Source organism: Diceros bicornis, chromosome 7, assembly GCF_020826845.1.
Source record: "Diceros bicornis minor isolate mBicDic1 chromosome 7, mDicBic1.mat.cur, whole genome shotgun sequence".
Classification (NCBI taxonomy): domain Eukaryota; kingdom Metazoa; phylum Chordata; class Mammalia; order Perissodactyla; family Rhinocerotidae; genus Diceros; species Diceros bicornis.
The window spans coordinates 71,509,465-71,530,203 of record NC_080746.1 but is presented as its reverse complement, the minus strand read 5'-3'; the positions used below and the strand labels follow the sequence as shown (position 1 = coordinate 71,530,203).

Genomic DNA, 20,739 nt, shown 5'->3' with positions numbered 1-20,739 from the left:
TCCCAAGAAACGCTCGCCTGACAAATCTCCCTCCAAAACTAGAAACAAAAACAACAAAGAACTTAGACTCAACATCATCAAATTGTGCTCATTGTTTCTAAAGCCAAAACAATAACAGATACATTTGTGCTAATAATAACTGCACATAATTTGCAATTCAGAAAGTGCTTTTCTTACACACCATCTCACTTTCTCCTCACGGCCTTTAACTGTGCATTTTAGACTGTGTACCTTGTCCAAAGTCTTCTTACAGTTATGATTAACAATAACAACAATGATAATAGACATCTGGCGTTTTCTACATCCAGGTACAGTAGTCGGCACGTTTCATTTCCCCTCACAAGAACCTCATCAAGGTGACTACTGTTACCACCATCCCATTTTACACATGAAGAAACGGAGTCTTAGGGACCCTGGGTGGCTTGTCTCCAGTCACACCACTGGCAGGCGCAGAGCTGACATTCTGAAGCAGGTCTGCCTCCAGGGCCTGAGACCAGTGTGCCACTGTCCTGTAAAGGCAGCATCGTCCTGGAGGCCACCTGCACTTTAAGCCAACCTCAGTCTGCTGCCAGCGAAGGTACCTAAGGTGTGGCGACCGGCCTCCTGCCGCTCCTCCCCAACGCCCACTTTCCCCACTTGAGCAGAAGACATTTTTTTATTTTTACTTTTCCCCACTCAAGACAGTGTGAGTTACTCGGAGCTCAGCCAGCCTGGCCCTAGAGGGCCCTGGAGGCCCGGTGAGGTGCCCCTGGGGGACCCGGCTTTCCTGCTGCCAGCCTAGGCAGAGTAGCCTGGCCCCTGCCCCGCCTGCTGGAGTCTAGACGGGACTTTCACATCACTGCTCTTGGAATGGAGTCTGGGAAGAGGGTCCTGCTAGTCACAACAACCCTGTGAAATTGTTGCCAAGGTATCAAAGTGGGGAATGGGGAAGGGGAGGCGCCCTCGGCTTGGGAGAGGAGAAAATATTTATTTAGCTAACAGCTATGAAACATCCATTATTCAAAGCCCCACATTAGACCCCTGAGAGAGGGAGACATAGATTCAAATGTGCACAAGGATAAATTATGCAAGTAAAAACATCGAGCAAGAAACACACACACCCCCATACACACTCTCCAGCACAGGCACACGCACACAGACTGCATCGCGGAGCGGCTGCTCTTAAGGTTAATAACTCTGTCCTCCCTTACCCCAGTCTGCAGACCCCCTGCCCTGACCATACTAGGTACTGCCCTGCCTGAGACCACCCCAGCACTGGTTTCGAGGGGCTGGGCAGGACCAGGAGGGTAGGCACGGGGGTCATGATGACCTGTGGTGGTCAGAGCCATCCTCAGAGTGCGTGCAGGTCCAGAGGCGCACAGGAAGGGCGCTGGCTCTGTCCTGGGAAGAGAAAGGGATCCACTTCCTTACAAGAGGATGTGGGGGAGGGGGGTGCAAGGTGGAGAAACGACAAAGGGAGTGGCAGAGGCACAGACACTTGCTCAGCACAGCCGCTCTGACAGAGAAACGGAGATGAGAGGGCAGGCTGAAACGTGGGGGCCCCAGGGGAGCCCCTTTTCTGTGCTCAGAGTGATGCAAGGGGCAAGGAGAGAAGTGGGCGAGTGGCCGCCTGGGCAGTCCAGCAGGCTGTCGGTCAACTCTGTGTCGAGTTCCAGAGGTCAGGCTCCTGCCACTGTGGGGCTAATGGGGCTGCCTGGGGCGGGGCGGGGGGCGGGGGCGGACACACATGCATTAATCTATCTACACAAATACGTGTAAAATGGCCTCTGATGAGGGCTGCGAATGAGCAGGAGGGTGGGCTGCTGGAACACGTGGCAGAGTGGCCCGGGGAGGACTGAAGACAGTGGGCACAAACCCAGTCAGGCACCTGCGGGCAAGCCCCTGCTCACATGTCCTCAATGGATTTGGGCCTCAGTTTCCTCGAATGGTATCTTTGGGATAATAACGATCACACTTACCCCAGCCAACACCTCCTGAGACCCTAACACTATGTGGTTACCCAGCAAGCGCTTTGACAGTGCCTGCCACGTGGTGAGTAAGCAGTAAGCAGTAGGTAATGATAATGGTATTGGGGATGGTAAAACCCAGGTTTCTGATCAGGGAGGTTGGAGAAGGCTTCCCAAGAAGAGGCAGAGCAGCTGAGATCTGAAGGGTGAGTTGGCACGAATCAGGCAAAGCAGAAGGAAAATGCATTCCGTGCAGAGGGAAAGGCTTAAGGAGAGCCCCTGAAAGGGAAAGCAGCATCCTAAGGATTTCCAGGCAAAGAAGGCAAGTCCCAGGTGCCCACTGGAGCACCCTGGTCCACAGGACACCTCTGTGCTGAGAATGGCTTCTTCTTCTAGGAGGCCTTCCTGGATTACTGTGAGCCCCCAAATAAAAGCTGCATTGTTGGCACAATTTCCCAGTTCTGTGGCAGAACTAGGAAGTGAAGAAGATGCAAGGACCCGTAAGCCGAAGGCCCCAAGTGAAAACATGAGAATGTACTGGCTATCGCCTAGGTGCACCAAGCACCTGGTATCCCTGAGGTCAGAGCCTCTTTCAATTTGCTACTCTTCAGTACTCACTGAGGATTTTACAAGGTTCTACATGAAGATAAAAATGCTCTTGGGCACCTCCACAAAGGACCACTAGCTATCCTCATCCAGCAGCCAGAAAAGCATCCTCAGCTGGGCTATGGGAGTGGGGGTGGGGGAGTTGAGTGGGAAGCTGTTAGCAAGAATCATTATTTTGGCTAATTTAGGAAATGCGGGATTCATCCAGGATGAAGCTGGGTGGACCTCACTCCTATGCATTCCTTGATGGATGACTTTTCGTTTTGAATTGCTATTACTATCCCATCAACAACAGGAGTTAAAAAAAATGTCCGGGGCAAAGAATATAAAGAAGTTATATTCTCAAGGCCTCAGTATGCTGGGAGACACAACAGACAGCCACAAACCCAAGCCTAGAACAATCCATCCTGTGCTCAAAACTGAGAAGAGTGGTGGCCCCACCAAACTAAAGGGCCAATGAACAGATTTCAAATATATTTGATCACCTTATAAATCTGCTGTCTGACTGCACAAACAGACTTTGCTATTCTCACTCTTTCAACAAACAATTCCTGAGCCAAGTGCACTGTGCTGGCACTGAGAACCCAGAGATTGTGTGCATGTGTGTGTGTATGTTGTCCCCACCCTGAAGGAGCTCAGTTTCCTGAGCACAACAGATAGTAAATGAACAGTTATGCTGACAAGTGCCTGGGGAGAGAGAGAAATGCAGGGCGCTCTGGGAGCCAGGAGGAAGGTCATCTGCAGGTCACAGAGAGGGGCAGGGTGGGGAAGGAAGGTGTCCGGGAGAGCGGAAACTCGGAAACTCGAGCTGAGTTCCCGAAATGGGGAGCAGGGGCGGGCCCGTCCCAGCAGATGGCCCAGCACTGGCAAAGGCGTCAAGAGGTGAAGGCCGGTGGGAGGGTGGGCTGTGGGTAGAAGACGGGTTAGGGAAGAAGTCAAAAGAGGAAGGTGGCCAAAGGCCGGAGTGTGAAAGGACTGCAGGCCACTGAAGGGGCTGAGGTTTTCTTCTACAAGCAATGAGGAGCCCTCGGGGGTTTTAAGCAGAAGAAAGCCACGAGGAGATGCGTGAAGTAGAAACATCACACTGAGTGTGGGGGTGCAATGAGGGGGACAAAGATGGACACAGGAAGACCAATGTAGAGGCTGTTGAAAAAAATCCAAATGGTGAGTCCTAAATGAAGGAGCGGAGAGGGAGAAGAAGGGAGTGAGCTGACAAATTAGAAGATGGCTCTTTGGGACATGGTAAGCGATGGGACACTCCTGCAGCAGACACAACAGGGGTGCAGCCTCACCCGAGACAAGCAACACAGCGAGAGAGACACACTGGGCACCAGGGGAGGGAAGGTTTGAGGTACCCGCAGGGCAGAGAGCTGGGAGGAGGTTCTGGGCTGGGTGCGTAGATCTGGGGGACTTCAGGATAGAGGTGAGCGGTGGATGAGCTCACCTAGCCAGAACACTTGGGCGCACGTGAAGGGATCAAGTAAAACCTTCTTCAGCTAAGGACAGAGAAAATAGAACTGCAAAGCAGGCGGCAATCTGGTGGGCTGGAGGGGAACCAGGAGACGCAGGCCAGACAGGAGAGTGAGCACAGACCCGGGAGGGGAAGGGAGCGCTCAGCACGGCCAGACAGGAGGCCCAAGGGGAGCGGCAGTCAGCGGGCTGTTAGCAACCACAGCCAAGCAAAAGAACTAAAGTGGAGTGTTGACGGCTCAGCTGACATGCCTGTAGTCACCTCAAGGAACATTATTATGACTCTTTCCCTCCCGACAGCGCCACCGTCCTGCTTCATTTCTAGGTGAGGCCTTCCGATGACCCTAACTAAACTGTCCCCCAATCACCCTCCACCTCCTTCTCTCTCACCATCTCACTTCAGCATTCTCACACCGGCCTGACCTCACATGACACGTCTCACACACCTATGCTGTCTCTCCTCCTAGAACATCTGTCTCCTGAGGACAGACAACTTGTCCTATGTCACCTCTATGACGCTGTGCCTGGCACACAAAGGGTGAGCCCCTTGTCCCAAGTCACCTGGCTCATTAGAAGCAACACATATGTAGTGAGCACACACCACATGCCCTATCCCGTGCTACCGCTGGGGGTGTGGGCGTGAACAAGACAACGCAGGACCCTGCCCTGGGAGCCTGGATTTGGAGGTGACAGAGAGAAATACCAAGGATTGGAACAAAAAGTAGATTATAACTGTCACAGAGCTAGGCCTGGAATCTGACCGTCATGGCTTCTAGTGATACTTCCTTTCCAAGCCCAAGGCTGCCACCTTCTCCAACTGAAGGAAAATTTTAGCTGGGGAAACAGTTAAACTGTGTGAAGTTTGGTCTTCGACTCTTCCCACCAGAGGTCCCACACTTCTTCCACCCTTTTAATAGACTCCTAAGAAATGGAAATACCTACTACCGGCTCTGAATATTGAACCTGTAGAGCTCCATGTGTCTCTGGTCCTTCTACATAAGCAGGAGGACAAAGTCCGGACTTCGGTTAGAGACAACAGGGGGCAGCATAAACCAGGGATCAGACAGATCTGGATTCAAATCCCTGTGACCTTGGGCAGGTCACTCAGCCTCTTTATGATCTGATTTCCTTATTGCTGAGATGGGAATACTAATTCTTGTGTTATAGGTTGTTGCAAAGATGAAATAAAATGATACCTACAGAGCAGTCAACACTGCCTGGTACACAGTGGGCATTCAATATGGCAGCTCTAAACCATCACACTTGTTGCTTTTATTACTAGATCTCTAACTGCTAAGTAGCCAAAAAGTACTTAGAATTCAAATCAAAGAACGTACACTCGAAATACTCAGAACATCAATTGATATCTAGTTGAATGACTTGAGGAATTATCTCAAATTCCCAGACTTGGGGAGACTCTGCAATAAGAAGTTTCATTTCAGTTTCTTGGTCTACCTTATTTTCTCCTCCAATTTAGGTGAATGCAACTATTTCCCCAACAGGTCACATCTTGTCTCATGGCAAGAGTCCAAACATGGGCTGGATTCTGTGGTGCAAGTTGTGGCAGAGCTATGAACACCACACCTCAAAGGGAGCCTAAGAACACAATCGCAAGCCCACTGTACACACAAACTCCCAAACACAGCTTGGCTCCAGAGGAGGAAACAAGAACCAGTCACAGCACGCTTTGCCTGCCTCAAAGCTAAAGAAAAGGTGATTTTGACATGCAAATACCAAAACCTTATGTGTCTCCCTTCTTTTACCACCCAAACTCTCTATGAGTGGTCTACTTTACTAATGTCTCTGATTCTTTATCCCTTGTTTATGTCCGAACCTGTGCAACCTGGCTTCCTCTCTCCTTTCCTTCTCTTGGCATCACATTCCTCAAGGCCACCTGTAAGCATCTTATCACAAATTCGGCAGTCTTCCTTCTGGTCCCATCTCCCTCGTCTCTGCTGCCTCATCCTCTTCCCTTCCTGGGACTCTCTTCCATGGCTTCTGGTTCTCTTCCATCTTCTTCTTCCCATCCCAGAGTTATGCCCATTCCCCAAGGTTCAGCCCTCTGCTCATCATGGGGAGAATTTATTTAATCCTATGGCTTCTGTTCTACATCTCCAGACCTACCCTTATCTACTGGACATTTCCTGTGGATAAACCACTGTCATCCTGAATTCAGTGTATCTAAAACCAAATGCATCAACTACCCTTCTCCACCCCCGATATCTGCATTTCTGTCAATGGTACCATTGTGAACTTTCAAGTCTAAATTTTCATCTTCTTTGGCTCCTGCCTTTAAAGTCTAAGAAGACTGCAAATCCTATGATTCTACCTTTGCAATATTTCTCGTCTTGGTCCCCTGCTCCCATTTTACCCACTGTTAACCACATGACCTCATGCCTGGATTGCTGCTGCTGCCTTCGAACAGGGCCCATGCCTCTTGTCCAGCTGTCAGAGGAATGTTCCTAACATGTCACTTCTGCCATTTCACCTCTTTGCCCAAAATAACTTCAACGGCTTCCCACTGCCTTGAGAACAAAGTCCAAGTGCCTGAGCCTGGCATTCAGGGTCCAGAAAAGGAGTGGGCAAACTACAGCCCACAGGCCAAATCCAGCCCACCACCTGCTTTGTAAATAAAGCTTTATTGGAATGCAGCCACACCCACATTTACATATTGTCTATGGCAGCTTGCACGCTACAGTGGCAGAGCTGAGTAACTATGACAGAGACCTCATGGCCTAGGAAGCTGAAAATATTTACCTTCTGATCCTTTACAGAAAAAGTTTGCTGGACCTGCCCTAGAATAATCAGACGCCAGCAGATCCTGCCAAAGTTCTTGCCCGTGACTCCTCTGGATGAAGTTTTTGCTTCTACGGGTCTGCGCTGAGCCCACTTTCTTTACACCTTACACCCACCTTCCCAAGCCAAAAAGCTCATTTCACTCCTCCCTGGACTTTTCCTTCCAAACACAGCCAAAGCTCCACCTCTCCATGAGGCCAGCTATGTCCATCCTGCGCACCCCTGGATACTCCTCCTCTGGCCTCCTTCTCCGCATCTACCACCGAAAACTACAGTGAGATTTCACTTCTCCTGCGGATCCTTTCCACCTGTACTATAGGTTTCTCAAGGGTCCAGGCTCGGTAACCTCCACAGAGCAGCGCCAATGATAACGACCTTGCCCTTCATTCCAAATACCAATCCTCGATAGCATAATTTGGTAAGAAGGCATCAAATAAACTTACCAGCGAAGGCCTAGGATTCCTCATTTGAAAAGTCAAGGTTGAGTCCAAAAGCATGCACTCTAGCCAACACCACCTAAAAGCCAATGAAATAGGAGTTTAGCTTTAAAACAGAATATTTATACATTTTCTTTAAATCTATAACTCTCAATAAGTTTCGATTTGCCGTCCTCCCAGGATGCCCATCTCTGCTTCACTGCCTAGAAAATCCTGCCCAGCCTTCAAATCCACTGGGCAGTCTTCCCCTGGAAGCCTCCCCAGTGTCCCTGGCAGGCCAGGCCCCCTCCTCTCGGCTCCCACGGAACTCTGTTGAGAACTTTATAGTGACACATGGCACAAGAGAGCATTTCTTATTTAGGAATGGGGCAAGGGGTGGTCCCTAGAATTATCAAGAGATGAGATTTGGTAAAATCAACCCTCTCCTTACCCCCAGTGCCAGAACACTACGGGCATTTTGATATTTCTCAATAAATATTTGTAAAATGGGTAGAAAAATAACTACTCAATTCATTAACACATGCCTGGGTATCTAAAATTCTGCTAGGCCACAGTTTCCACCGTAGAAATGCATGCCTCCATCCCACTGCTTTTAATAGGCAATGGTTTAACAGGAAGGGTTAACAAGATTAATCTTCTAAATGCACTCCTTTGGAATGACACTCCTGTGGGCAGAAACCTCCAGAGGCTCCCAGAATCTAAGAAGGCAAGCTCAACTCCGCACCCAGGCTGCCACGCCTGCACCAACTGGCCCAGCCTGACTGCAGCCTCGGTTTACAAGGTATCCCCCAGTGGACCCTCCAATCCAGACAAAAAGAATTGAGGGCTGGTCCCTTGCCTCTCAGTATTCCCTCTAGCTGGATGTTTTCCTCCCCTTCTCTCCACATTATCTACTTCTATTGAAATGCCATCCATTTCAAACATTATATTCCAGACCAAGTTCACAGTGGGGTCCAATAAGTTTTTTTCTCGCCAATTTTTTTTATTGTGATAAAATACACAAAACGAAATTTATAAGCTTAGCCACTTTTAAGTGTACAGCTCAGTGGTATTAAGTACATTCATATTGTTGTAGAACCATCACCATCTGTCTCCAGAACTCTTTTCATCCGCAAAACTGAAACTTTATACCCCTTAAACAGTAACTTTCCAGTTATTTCCTCCCAGTTCCTGGCACCCAAAAAGGTTTTGTGGAATGAATGAATGAATGAATCTGACCCCAACCCTCCCCACAAAAACCAGAAATACTGTCCCCTTCTGCTGGACTCCCACAGTACTATCTTCATATCTTTCTCAGATTTATTTCAATCAATCTTAAATGACCCTTTTTCGCACAACTGTATTCTCCTTCACGGCATGAACTATGACTCATTTGAAAGGTTAAGCACGGGTCCAAAAGCACACATTTGGCCTACCCTCCATGTTGCTAGATCCAATGGGCAAGTCTTCGTCCTCATCTTACAGCTTTTGCTACCAGTTAATCATTCCCTCTTGTTTGACAACTCCTTCCACTTGGCTTCCAGGACAGCATCCTTGGTTTTCCACCCACCTCACTGGCTGTTCCTTCCCTTTGGAGTTCTTCCTTATCTCCCCACCTCCTAATGTCAGAGTGCCCCAGGGCTCAGTCCTTGTCCTCATCTCCCCTTGTATACCTCCAATCGCCCCTCAGTCATCTCACCTAGTCTCAGGGACTCAAGTATCACCCACGTGCTGATGACGCCCAGATTTCTCTTCAAGTCTGGATTCTCCTCTGAACTCCTGGCTAGCATATCCTGCTGCCTGCTTCAAGTCAGATGTCAAGTGGACAGGAGGTCTGTGTAAGACATGTTTGATGTCTCAATCCTAACACGTCTAACACAGACCCCTGACCTTCCCCCAGACCTGCTCCTCCCAGAATCTCACCCATCTCAGTTTAAGCCAACAGTCTTCCAGTTGCCCAGGCCAAAAGGTTTGGAGTCATTCTCATCTCCTCTCTTTCTCTCTTACTCCATATCCAATCCTCACCAAAACTGGTTTTTACGTTCAAAATACATTCAGACTATGCCCGCTTCTCGCTGCTCCACCATTACCATCCTAGATTACGGTAATAGCCTCCCAACTGGAGTCCCTGCTTCCCTGCATCTACTCTTGGTGTCACTCCTACCTCCACCCCTAGTCTATTCTCAACACAGGAGGGCATCTGTTGTAACGTACGTCAGGTTATGTCATTTCTTTGCTTAAAATCTTTATAGGGTTCCCCAGCAAGGACAATGCCAAAGGGATGAATGTTTCTAAAGTAGACCTGCAGGCCCCGGGGCAGGCTGGCAGGGGAGGAAGGGTCCTCAGGCCAGTGTCCTCCTCCCATCCATCTGTTTGTTGACAGGCAGTCCTGACTGTATCTCCTATTATCTGATTCCTTAAAGAAAGGAAACTTTTTAAAGGGAGAAAAATATAATCAATGAGCTTCCTGTTCCAGTTAGGGCACCATAAGAAGCCAACAACACTCACACTTCTCAAGAAGCAGTAAGATATGTCAAGTCTGCTACCACTTAATAACCAGTTTCCAAAGATAAAGCTAGCCTTCCAGAGAACAGTTATTACCCGTTTTGTGGTGGTGGGGAAACCTCTTTAAGCCCCTCTTTTCTGTGCACCCTCCAGCTGGTCACCAAGCCCTGTCCACCTAATTGTCTCTGGGCTCTATCCCTCTCCTTCACCTCACTGATGCTGTGGCGGGAGGCGAAATTCAAATGAAATAACTATGGACTTGAATTAGCTCGGGTCTCATCAGTTTTCCTCGGAGCTACAGCAGCAGCCTCCTAACCAGTCTCCCTACCTCTAGTCATTTATTTATTTCCAACCAAAACCTCATACAGTGTCTGCAATGACTTTAAGAAAACCTAAATTTGATCAAGTCTCCTGCTTAAAACTCTCCAGAGTTCCTATATTGCCATACTATAAATTCTTCAAGACATATCACAGTAGCCAAAGTAAATACTCTTTGTTATCTTCCCTAGATGCCTTCTTGAAAAGACCTTGCCTGTCCCACAGGGGTGGGCAAATGATCCAGCCCAGATCAGAATACTTTGCTCCCTGCAACAGTAATTGGTCCAAAAGGATAAGCACATCACCCAAGCCAGGCCAATCAGAGCCCGTCTCTAGAATTGATTTTGGATGTAGAGAAAGGAGTTCTCCCTTCTGGAATTGCTAAACTGGGGCTGTCAGCAGTGGGGCCCTGTCAAGGAGGGTGGACTGTCTGCAGTGGAAAAGACTGATGCCAACACACAAAGAATGGAAGGCAAGGAGCCAGACAGGCCACGGGCAGCATCAACTCCCATTCTGGAACCTCTGCCTTTCGGGAACTCCTAAAGCATCCTTCCCAGTTATGGAACCAGCAACTACCCACTGACACCTCAGCTAGCTGGCAGCCCACAGCCCACCTGTATCTGTGCCCTCTTCCACAGTGCTTCCTGTGCCCAGAAGGCATGCTCCTTGGATTTTTACATAGCAGCCAGGCCTCCTCTGTGGAGCCTTCCCTGGAGGGAAGCACAGTTAGTCCAATCTTCCAGATGTGCTCTAGAATGTACCCCCTTTGCTGCACTTACACTGCCCCCCTCCCTTCTCAATCTCATAGCTAGTTGCCCAAGAAACCTCAGACTCAACCTAGTTTCCTCACACTTCCTCCTTGCCCATGTGGACTTTCCTCCTCTTCCTTTCTGCCCCACATCACCATCACAGTCCTGAACCTCATGATCTCCTTCCTGGACCCAGGCAACAGCCACTCCCCAACCCAGCCATTCCTCCACACCACCCACAGAGTCAAACCACTAGGATCAAGGCCCTTCACAGACTGGTCCCAACCTCTGTTCTCTAATATCCCAACACTTCCACTTCTAGGAAGATGGAGCAGACATTCTTTCCCCTATTCCAGCTGCTGTGCACAACTAAAAGCCGCGGGTGTTATATGTAAAACAAATATAAGAAGACTCTGAAAGGCAGAATGAAGAGGGCAGACCAGTTAGGGACCTCAGGACCAGAGGAAGGAACCGTGGTGGGGTCCCTGCGTTTTCTTTTTGCCTCACATATCCCAGACTTGGAACTGAAGAGGCCGACAACCTGGAAATGCCACAGGCACAGACAAAAAGAGCCCCAACGAAAGCTTGCTCTCTCTAGCAAAACGCAAAACTTTTAGATAACAACCATTCTTTCAGCCAAACACAGATAACCCCATAGTCTCACCCACACCCATACCAGCAAAGCGCGAATGGCATCTGCAAAAAACCCTACAGCTGACAAGAAACTCAATGGTGAAAGACTGAAGGCTTCCCCTCCAAGACTAAGACCAGGCAGTGACGTCCATCGTCCCCACTGCTATTCAGCATAGTATTGGAAGTCCCAGCCAGCACAAGAGGCAAGAAAAGGAAATTAAAAACATACAGATTGGAAAGGAAGAAACAAAACAATCTCTATTTGCAGATGATATGATTGTCTACGTAGAAAATCCTGAGGAATATACAAAAAACATTCCTAGCACTAATTAGTGAGTTTAGCAAGGATGTAGGATATGAGATAAAAATAAAAAATCAATTGTATTTCTATATACTAGCAACAAACGTAGACACTGAAATTAAAAATACAATAGCATTCACAATCGTTTAAAAAAAAAAGAAATACTTAGGTGTAAATATAATTTCTTCCACAAATCATTCTCCGGTCTAGTCACATGGTCTCCCTCTTCTGATGGTCTCCATGAGGGCAGGAACAGTACATTTGTTTCGCTCTCCAATGAAACCAAAATACCTAGCCAGTGCCCAGCACCCAGCAGGCTTGCAACATTTGTTGCCACAGCTCATACTCTGCTCTAAGAGAGGCTTTCTTCCCCTTTATGCTCTTAGTGAGATCACCGTCTATTAAAAAGCTCCATCTCTAGTTTCCGCCTTGGCAGGGCATGATTGCCAAGGAAGAACCAGGGAAACTGTTTCTGCTCCCATTCCCAAACACACCCACATTCTTACATTACGGACAGGAGGGATTGGAAGTGGCCTCTGTAGGCATCTCTTGGCCACCCAGAGGGGACACTGGGCCCCAAGGCTTGGCTTAAAGACCCACAGCAACAATGTGAGACCACTGCCAATGCTGTCTCATCCATGCTCTGTGCTGGGAGGAGCTACAAACGCCCTCCCTCTGTCTGAAAGCTCAGTAGCTCAGTTATGAACAAGGGGTGCATCTGTGCTGAAGCAAGTCCCACGGAGAAGAGGCTGTGGGAGGTAAGTCAGGGCCCAGGGGCCATTCGGATATCTTTTCCCAAAAACTTTCCTCCTCCTCTTACTTCTGATGGTAAAAAGTGACACTGATAGTCATTAAACAAAAGTCAAAACCTCAGAACAGTCCTGATTCCTCCCTTTCTCTCACACCCCACCACCAACCCCACAGCAAAACCCGTTGTTCCCCTTTCAGAAGAGACCTCCAGTCCCACCACTTCTGACCATCTCTACCACCACCACCACTTGGGACCTGGCTACTCCCATCACACCTGGATAACTCCAACAGACTCCGCCTCCTCTCCCTGCGTCCTCCTTGCTCCCTCGGTCTCTTCTCAACACAGCAGCCAGAGTGAGCCTTTCAAGATGTAACTCAGGTCATATCATTCCTCTTTTAAAACCCTGAAATGTTCCTGGTTCTCCTTGTCATTCATAATGCAACCAAGTCTTGACAGTGACCCCAATGGCCTGGCCCCCAAAACTTCTCTGTCCTCACCTTCTACTACTCTCCACCTCACCTTCTCCTCACGCACTCTAGCCACCCCGGCCACCTTTACCTCACTGTTCTCATTGCCTAATGCTCCTCCCCTAGTTAAACACACGACTCACTTCTTCACTTCATGCACTATGGCATACAATCTGCTAGGAGTTCACCAGAACCCATGTCCTTTTTCTCATGGGCACATGGCTAGACTACATTTCCCAGCCTCCTTTGCAGTTAGGAGTAAACATGTGACTGAGTTCTGACCAATGGATGGAACGGATGTATGCATTTTCCAGACTGGCCCATAAAAACTTCCTCACAAAACTCTCTCTTTTTCCTCATCCTCCAGCTGAATGGAAAGGAATCTAAGTACTCTGAGGAGGGCAGAACCACAAGATAGAAGGTATGCGGGTCCTTCAACAGCCACAAGGATGGATGCCTGCTAACCAGGAGCAGACACACTGGAATTTTTCTGTGCAAGAAACAAAGTTTTCTTGTGTTGCTACACTGAGATTTGGGGGTTTGTTTGCTACTTAACCTAACAATTTTGTCTCCTTCTCAATGAGGCCTTCTTTGACTCTGCTATTTAAATTTCTCCTAACACTTCTTAGTTGACCTCCTTGCTTTATTTTTCTCCATAGTCCTTATTACCATAGCACAATGCATATTATATATACTTTTTTTTTTTTTCTTTATCTCCTCAAATTTGAATGTTAGCTGAAGGCAGGAAATTTTGCTTTTTTTTTTTCCTTTGCTGTATCCCCTGGGTCTAGAACAGGGCTTGGCATGTTGTAGACAATTATTTGCTGTTGAACGAATGAATAAATGAGTGAATGAATGGAACATGGGTTCCAAGGTTAGAAAGGCCTGGGTTGAGACCTGGCTCTGCCATTTACTAGCTGTGTGACCTGGAGCAAGTGACTCTACCTCGTTAAGATTCATTTTCTTCATCTGTAAAATGGGGACATAATAGTACCTTCTCTATAAGGACTGAGAATAATTAAGACCATGAACATAAACCCCTTAGCATGTGCCTGGTAACAGTTCAGGCTCCATAAATGCTAATTGCCACTGTTATCAACTGAAGGCCAGAGGACAAGACTGGGTGTCAGGCCCTAGTACGGTCATTGGTAGGGCCACATTTCAGAGAGAAGGAGCTGAATGGATATTTACACTCTTCTGAAAAAGACTGCGGCAAACACTTATGTACTGAGACTCAAGAGCTGCCTAAAAGTTCTCAGTAAATTGCCAACGATCAGAAAAACACGACAACTGGTGTCAGGGGTGATGAAAAGTGTGTGCCGAGCCTGCAGAAAACTGCTGCTGCAGAGAGCACCACCCAGATGATGAGAGATCACTTTGTGCCTTTTAAGAAACAATCTTCACTGCAGAGCTCGAGAAAAGAGGGGCCTCTTGCATCATAGGGACAAGGTAATAAGGCTATAAAAATGGAACTCAAATAAACCACACACAGAGCCCACATGGGCCCAATTTTCCAGGAAAAATAGCAATTGCTACAGCATTCAGATGAGGAGTCACACTTGTGCCTCAGCATAGCCAACAGCTTTCAGAAATCATTAGGCTGCAGAAAAGCCACTGGGTTTGCCAAATTAGAAGTGCCAGCTCTCACCTGCCCCTCACTGTCATGAGAAGACACAGAAAACGATACTGGATGCCTGTGCCTGCTTCGCCGTCTTCAAAATACAGAGTGAAGCCGCCCAGGAGGAACAGCACCCCCCAGGCAGAAAGACAGCAGCTCCTCCTGTCCGCAGCCCGCTGCGCCCTCTCTAGAGGTTTTCCGCTTTCTCCTTGGCTCAGACCTGCTCTCAGATCTCACCTCCCAGAACTCTCCGCAGCCCTGGGCCTTGCTGATGAACCCCCTTCTTGAAATTCTCACTCCCGCGGCCCCTCATGGCTCTCACCAAACTCCCCCACACCCCCACCTCTGCAATCCCTCTCACCTCCATCTCTCGCTCCTCTTCTACCTCTGCACGCCTAACTGTTGGTACTCTAAGCCTCTAAAATACGGTGTCTGCCCACCTTTCCAGTTCTAGCGCCTGTTCTTCCTCTATATCAGAGGCAGGACAGCTTCACGGTTAGAAGCAGAGACTGTGGAGCCAGACCCACCAGGTCTAATCTCGGCTCTACAGCTGTACGATCTTGGGCAGTTAATTAATTGCTTTATGTCTATTTCTTCATCTGTAAAATGGAGACAGCGACAGTACCTCATTTGGGTCATTGCAGGGATTAGAAGAGTTAATATATATCAAGTTCTTTAGAACCAGGCTTGGAACATGATACAGCCCTAAAGTGCTAGCTATAACCACCACTACATGTGCCCATCACTTCAGCCAAACCCCAAACATCCCCCATGTCCTCCCACCTCCATTTCCTCTAGTCACGCCTTTTACCTTTGTTGGGAATGTCCAGCCTCCATCTCAGCCCATCCTTCAAGGTGTTGACCAAAGCAACCACTCCACAACACCTTTCTTGATACCCCACCCCAGTCACCCAAGGAGATGGAATTCTTCTCTTTCTAACAGGATGGGGCTGACTTCTCCCAGGGCCCTCTTCTTAATTTCTCTTCAATAATAATCAGTTCTAGACTTGTTTTATCCTGTCCACTCCCAGGTCAAGGGTAAATTTCGTTTTTTTCTCCCCCAATTTTTATTCCCTGCAACTTTATATACTGTAAAGACTCAATAAATATTTATTGGATTAAGTTGAAATACAAAAGCCTGGAGCCTGGGTCTCCAGGCTCCAGTAATAATCAACCAGAGACTGAAACCACGACAAAAGATCAGCATGACAGAGGAAGCCTTCTCTGTCACCCCAAAGCCAACACAGATTTCAGGCTCAAAAGAGTACTGGGGACCAAGCCGGTGGTGTGTGTTTGTCAGTTTCATTCTAGTCATTTCCTAACGGCCAACAAAATGCCAAATCCTTTCAGCAAATTTGCAACCTGCTTCCCTTGTGAAGAGCACTTCCTGACAGGCTCACTCTGGCTTAGGGAGACATGTTTTTTTCTCAGAAGTCCTATTTACTTTTCCTTGTTTTAGGGCATTTCTTAAAAACATCCTTAAGAAAGTATCACTTTATTTTATTTTGTTATTGTTTTAATCAAAGTGTCAAAGATAGAGGAATACAGAATTCCTCAATTTGAGCAGAGAGATTACTCCTTAAGAGAATGTACTGGCTCACCTCCACACTTAGAAACAAACAAGTCATCTATTACTGGAAAACACGCAGCCCTTCACTTACATCTCATTTCACATTACCACTACCCTGCTTCTGCATTCATGGAAAACACGACCAAGACATTCCTAGCATTTAAAGTAAAATTTTAATATATCCTCACAGCATTTCTCTTGAAAAAAGAAATTCTGATTCTCTATCTAATCCTGGGCCATTGCCATTAGCTAGATAAATGCCAAACTAATGAAATGATTCTGTAACACACAAACGGGGCTTAATGCAGCATTAGCTGAAAGAGCAAAAATTAGAAGCAATCTAAATGCCCCACAGCAAGCTCATGGCTTATTGAAGACATTCCCTTGATAGAACATTATGCAGTCATCTTAAATGAGCATGATGAAAACCAGGGAGCCACATGGAAGAAGGCTGAGGATATAATCTTAAGAATAAAGGGGAGGCAAATGTGTAGGGACATGTGTTCGTGCCATCGAGGTTGCCCAGCTGGGCACATTAGGTCCAGAGCTCGAAGCTGGATGCAATGAACGTTAAGGGAAAGCTAGGAAGAAATCTCAGTAAACAAGGCCAGAGAGGATGCGGTAGCCAAAGGAGAACGAGAACCCTGGGCATGGGCAGGGGCCTGCTTAGGAGTGCAGAATGGGAGATGGAAAAGACTCCATGAAGCCAAGGTCGTTTCAGGAATTCCATCCCAAAGCAGGCAAGGGGAATGGGAGAACTCTCCCTAGTTTGCAGAACGAATCAAGCCCTGGATGAGAAAACAATTTTCAAATCCCTAAGACACTCATGTCAAGCCTTGTCCTTTCCATAGTGTGGCCACCGGGCTCCCATCTGAAGGCTCAGCCCCTCCCAAGCCTCAAAGGCTAATCCTGACCCAAGGCAGGAGAGATTTAAGGGGCTCCAGCCCAGAATTCAGAGATTCAGCTTGTTTTCTGCTCACCTGGCAGATAAAGAAAGTGAACCCCCAAAAGAAGGAGCATCTTAGCCAAGGCCACACCAAGAGTTACAGGCCGACTCAGACTTGAGTCCGAATTTGCGTGTCTCTGGGTTTAAAGCTCTTCTGTAGAGCAACCTGGCGCAAGACTGACTGATGAGTCAGACCAACTGGCCCTGCACAAAGTGTAGGAACCCAACTGATGCCAGAGAAACAGCGGCTTATGAATACGTGAGTCCAACCAGAGCAGGGCAGGAAAATCCGACCGACCCCAAGACACCAACAGTTGCCTCCAAAGAGAAAGAGTCCCCTCCTGCACCCCAGTCCCTGCCAAAGCCCCGCCTCTAACTCCTCGATCCCCTGCACTTTGTTGGTTCAGCTGAAGCTCTGCTGCCCTGAGGGTGCCAATGCTGGTCCCTAATGGCAGGGTCTCTGGCACTGCTGTGCCACCTCTGGGTCCCACAAGACAACAACTCCATCTCTGGACAAGAGAAAAATGACTCCAGAGCTCCTCCCACAGCCCCTGTCCCCCTTGATTCCTACCCCTTCCCCATCAGAATCCCCAATCTGGACCCCTCCTGCCACATACAAGAGGCCAAACACATTGCTTTGGCATTTCAGGTCCTTCTTCTCACGGCCCAAACCACCTGCCTACTCATGCCTCCCAAGGCACTCACCCCTGTCCCCAGATGGGCCAGGGGCTGCTCTCCTGCTCCTTACGCCACCTCCAGAAGCCATGTTCTCCTCCTCGACCCCAAGTCCCCTAACACCCAGCTCAAGCTTTCTCTCATTCTCCCAGGCCTCCTCCACACACACTGGTGTTGCTCACACTGTTTCCACTGAATGACCCAACCCCTTGGGGCCTGAGCAGCCAAAGGGCCAGGCTCGCACATGTGGTACGCACAGGTTACCCAGAAGCGGTCACCGGAAGAACTATGCACAGAGGCCCTCTTTTTCCCAAAATTTGCTCTAAATATAACATTAGAGTTTCCATCATTTAACTGGTTGTCAAACTCTCCCTTGACCCCCTTGGGAGTGGGGTGCAAACGTTAGGCACTGACACTGGAGCAAGGACCACTGGGGAGGGTCCTGACGGATTCGAGAGCTCTTCCCACCTGCCATGCTGCCCACAAGGAGCGCTTTCTGGGCTCCTACTACATGCTGACTGGCAGCCACAGGGCACTGAAGACACAAATCCCAACAACCCAGTCTTTGCCCCACAGGAATTCGGACTCGAAGAGGGAAAAGATGCGGTGAGCCCCACAAATGCAGCATGATCACTGCCACGCAGAGAGAAGGGCAGCAAGGAGCAGAGGCGGCCGTGACCAATTCAACCCCACAAGCCGAACTTGAGCTGGTCCCTGAGGGGGATCAACAACACCAATGAAAATAATGGCAGCCAGCACTCATTGAGCGCTTACTGTGTGCTAAGCACAGTACCAAACACTTCGCTGGGTTTACTGCAAACGCACCGACTCCTTCATTATTGAGCCCCTATTCTCTGTCGGGCACTATTTTGGGCACTGGGGATAGAGAAGTAAGCAAAATAAACACAGTCTCTCCCCTCTTAGCTTACATCCTATTGAGAAAAGATAGACAAAAAACCAAATCAGTAAGTAAAATGTGTAATATGTAGGATGGTGATAAGGGCTAAGAGCAAAAATAAAGCAGAAAAGGGAAACGGAACACCCAGAGGGCAATGGGCTGGGCGGTGCAAATTTAAACACGGTGACATTTGAGAAAAGGCCTGAAGAAGGTGAGTGAACAAACCAAGCAGATATCTAGGGGAAGGGTGGAGTGGGCAGTCCGGGGAGAGAGCTTGAACAGGAAGCACGCCTGGCATGTTTGAAGAACAGCAAGGATTCAGAGGGGCTGGAGTGGAGTGAGAGAGGGGCAGGCAGGATCAGCGTGTACAGCTGCACAAGTTGTGCACTGCATAACTCAAGGGGGCACCACTCACATGCACCACAGTGAGCTACGTGGAACCCAGCCTGCTCAACCATACCCAGGCCCCGGGGTGGGAGATGAGGTCAGAGAAGTACCGGGAAGCCTTGTGGACCATGCTAAGGATTTGGCTTTTCCCCTGAGTGAGACAGGAAGCTACTGTGGAGAGAGTTCTAGCCACAGGCATGACCTGGTCTGACCCCTCTTCCCAGGATCACTGGGCAGAGAGCACACAGCAGCTGGGCAAGGTTGGAAGCAGGAGACCGCTTTGGAGGCTACTAGAATAAACCCACTCCACTGTATATTGTATTATCCTCAGTCCCAGCAGGCGGATCTGTGATCACTCTTTCATAGAAGAGACTGAGGCTCAAGAGAGATCTGGTAACTTGCCAAGGTCACTCGGCTGGGCAGTGCCAGAACCGCTGGGATTAGGAAGCAGGGGATGAGACCATTCCAGGTGAAATGAACAGCATCAGCCATGGGACAGGAGCTTTGCAGGGCCTGGCATGCTTGAGGAAGGGCAGGCTCACGGTCCAGGAGGGCTACAGCCTGGGGGCAGATGGCAAGGGCAGCCAGTGAAGGCCTGTCTGCGCCCTGCCCACTCTCCCATGGGCGCCTCCCAGCAGCGTCCAAGCCACGTGGCTCCCTGACCAACACAACCGCCTCCGGACCAGTCTCCCTGCTCACACTCGTCCTCCCCACTTCAGTGCACAGGCAGCTGCAAGAACTCTTAGAAAACATAAATCATATTTTCTTGCTCTCAACATGCTGAATGAATGATGACTCCCTCATCCAGCTTGTCCTGGCTCAAACAGGGGAAAGGACCACTTCTTCCTCTCCTCCTTAGCAGAGGGAGGCGACCCCACGTCGAGGGGTACAGGGGTGCCTGCTAGCCAGGTGTGGCCCGTCAGACCAGGGCCAGGCCACCGTATTAACCACTGGAAACGCACGAGGCAAGACTGCAGCCATTCAGACCACCTAGGGGGGAACTTTTGGAGTAAACTTTTTAAAAATAAAATGGCTTACTCCAGAGCAAACTAGACGTACTTTACCACGTTGGGGCCAAGGGAAAGGAGGCCTGCAGACAGGCCCAGCTGTACCGACTGTAACAGGCGCGCTCCAGGCTAGAGCCTTGGCCCTCTGAGTCCCCAGGCCCCCAACAACACTCCCAGGGAGGAGGCCGTGTAAGACTGCTGAAGGCCCACAGAGCCACAGGCACCAGGCAGGCGATGAAGGGCTTTCCTCACAAGGCTGTGAGTTTAAGGTGGGGAGCCAATGACTGTTTGCTTTCTGGATGCTGAATAGAGTAGACTCCAAAGTTATCTCAGAAATTGGGGAAAACTGTGAAACTAAGGCTGAAACAAAACTTAATAAATTTGAGCTGGCAAATATTTGAAACAAATGGATCTATTTCCCAAAAGATCACTACCCCTCCCAGGGTTTAAATCCAGGCCCTCTGAGGGCCGCACTCATTCCAAAGTCCTCTGTCATCCGTACAAGGAGATATATCAACACACACACACACACACACACACACACACACACACACACACACACGTGCAGGTATGGAGACATATTTTTAAAGGAATGTAACAACACCCAAAGAATGAGAATAGTAACGAGCTCCACCCCCCTGCGCCCCCCCCCCCCCGCCACCCACCCACCCAAGAAAACT

The 20,739-nt window shown here is 48.9% G+C and overlaps 1 protein-coding gene across 5 annotated transcripts in view; it reads right to left on the bottom strand.

Moving 5' to 3' along the window:
• Positions 1 to 20,739, bottom strand: part of BMAL1 (basic helix-loop-helix ARNT like 1) — a 104,426-nt gene that overhangs the window by 65,798 nt on the left and 17,889 nt on the right. For all 5 annotated transcript variants that reach the window (XM_058546008.1, XM_058546010.1, XM_058546011.1 and 2 more), the window contains exon 2: positions 7,262 to 7,334. The gene's annotated coding sequence lies outside the window, so the exon portion shown is untranslated. The remainder of the gene's footprint in view (positions 1 to 7,261; positions 7,335 to 20,739) is intronic.